Source organism: Manis javanica, chromosome 15, assembly GCF_040802235.1.
Source record: "Manis javanica isolate MJ-LG chromosome 15, MJ_LKY, whole genome shotgun sequence".
In the NCBI taxonomy this organism is placed as follows: domain Eukaryota; kingdom Metazoa; phylum Chordata; class Mammalia; order Pholidota; family Manidae; genus Manis; species Manis javanica.
In genome coordinates, this window is record NC_133170.1 from 25,174,768 (window position 1) to 25,177,312 (window position 2,545).

Genomic DNA, 2,545 nt, shown 5'->3' on the forward strand with positions numbered 1-2,545 from the left:
TGGGTCACTTCTCCTCAGTGGCCAGGGCATCTCACAGGCCACGTCCTTGAGGCAAGCCTGAGGTACTGAGCTCCTCAGCATCCAGGCTGTGTGGGCCCAGGGAAGGGAGGACAGCACCTGTACCTAAGCATCTGGCCAGGTGACCTTAGAGCAGGATCCCGGGGCGGGCAGGTGTCCAGTGCCTGACAGGTGCTGGAGAACTTGGGCACAGGGCTGTGTGGGTGCGGCTCCCTCACCTTCTTGCAGCACCAGATGCACAAGAGCAGCAATGGTAACATGAAGAGAGCTGGGACAAGGAATGGGAACAGGAAAAGGCTGTGGGGTGTCTGGGTCTATGGGACAGCCTCGGGCACTGTTGTCTGTCTGTGAGGGACCATCATGGGCTCCGTGGGCTCTGTGGTCCCATCTCTTCCAGTGGGACGGTTGTGGGCTCCATGCACTCCTGTGGGATGGATGGTCATGGCCTCCGTGGGCTCCTCCTGTGGGATGGTCGTGGGCTCTGTTTCCTTCCTGTGGGATAGTCACTGGCCGTGGTCTTTTCCTGTTGGACAGTCTTGGGCTCTGTGGTCTCCTTTGGGACACTGTGGCCTCTGGAGGCTTACCCTGCAGAAGCATTTTAGGCAGCGACCTGAGGAGGTTTGGGTGGCCTCTTCCCATGCACTCACCAGTGCCCATTCATTACCGCCAGATGTAAGTCCAGGGAGATGAAATCCTGGGACAAAATACCTCTAAAACTGAAATCAGTTAAAGGAAAAAATAAAGTTTAAAATCCATTTATTGCTTACAAACTGCAGTCCAGGGCCATCTCTCCTGCTCTGGCAAAAGCAAGCAAGTAAGCAAGGACCTCTCCCTAAACGTTCAGGTTCAGATAAGCCCTTAGTTGCTCAGGTAATTACCATTGATATGGCGATGAACTCTCCAGCACTGAGGATATGCAAATACAGTAAAGCTGGTGAGATATTATGGAAATATTATAATTTTACCCACACAGAGGTCAAGAGGATTTCCGGAATCAGGTCTGATTATTAGTGGTGCCACTGTACTTGTTGATAGTATTAAACGTCTTTAGATTTTCACCCCATATTTTCTCACAGGCATTAAAAAATGTCTCAGCTGTATCTGAGCACAGATACAGGCACTGATGAAAGCTGTGTTACTAATGTTCGAAATATCTTTTTCCTGGTCTTTCCCCCAAGCTGCTATGGTACTGTGTTCTGTTGCTGGAACAGAATAACCTGAAAAAGGATCTTTCATTCCAAAGTATTTTTTAATCACAGCATTTCCTGCCACTGTGTCTGTGCCTTTGAGGTTAACCAAGCAGCAGGCTCTTCTCTGACCACAGCCTCTTGAGAAGAAAGTCCTCTGTAGCCAAAACCATGCAACTTGTATTCTAGACCATCTAGGTTACCAGATGTGTCTAACAAATATTTGGCCAAAATTTTCTTCTGCTCTCTGGAATGCATGGCCCTGTGACTGGATACCAGGACTGAACAAGAATATACTCAGTCCAGTTTGGAGGCCAGTAACAGTCTGGATCTGTGTTTTCCACTACAAAGAGCATTTCCTTGAGGAACAACAGAGCCCTTGGGAACAGCTTTTATTTCTATTGTAATATGCCCAACATATTTCTCAAGAATGTAGTTGCATCCCTTTTCATTTAAGACATTAATTATCTTGGAAATGCTCTCTACACCTGCTTGGCATCCTAGAATTTCTCTTTGTTCACTACATAGCTTTTAAAATACTTATTAAGAATGTACTGCAGCCCATAAAGCACTATTTCATTGAATTTCATTGAATTACACCTTCCTCGTTGTGGAGTTTTCTGTCTTCTTTTCACGGCACTCACAGTAGGAATAAACGTTGCTTGTGCTGGATGGGTATTGTTTATAGTGAGCACCACTGTAGTAGTTAGTAGCCAGGAGGATGCTGAAACTGGGCCTTTGCCTCAGCATTCATCTCGGGCTGGAGCCGGGGCAGCTCAGCATCGTGGGCCGCCCAGAGCGGAAGCGAAGGACAGAAAGGGGTGTCACCACACTCTTTGCTGCAGTCCTGGCTCCAGAGGAGTGAGAGCAGGAGAGGAGGGAGGAAGGGACGGGAGGTGCCAGGGGAAGGCAGGCCCTGCAGCTGTGCCACGGGCGACAGTGGCAGTGGCTCACAGCATTTACTGTCTTTGACTCTTTACAATTACATTTCATGTGTGTCAGTGTGGCCCTTTATGGCTTCAACCTACCCGGGTCAGTTGGGCCTCATGTGTCTGGATGTCCATTTCTGAATTCTCCATGTTTGGGAAGGCTTAGCTACTATTGCTTTAAATTTACTTTATATCCCTTTCTCTTTCCTGTCTTCTATGTTTCCCATAGTGCATATATTGTTTCTTTTGTTGATTTCACCAAAGTCTTGTAGGCTTTCCTCACACTTTTTCATTCCTTTTTCTTTTTGCTCCTATGACCAGATAATTTCAATTCACTATCTTCTAGTTTACTTCTTGGTCAACTTTGTTGAAGCTCTGTATTGAATTCTTCAGTGCAGCCCCAGTGTTCTT

General features: G+C 47.2%; 1 pseudogene; it reads right to left on the minus strand.

Moving 5' to 3' along the window:
* Positions 1-1,044: 1,044 nt before the first annotated feature.
* Positions 1,045-2,018, minus strand: LOC140846517 (nicotinamide phosphoribosyltransferase pseudogene; annotated as a pseudogene).
* Positions 2,019-2,545: the final 527 nt, after the last annotated feature.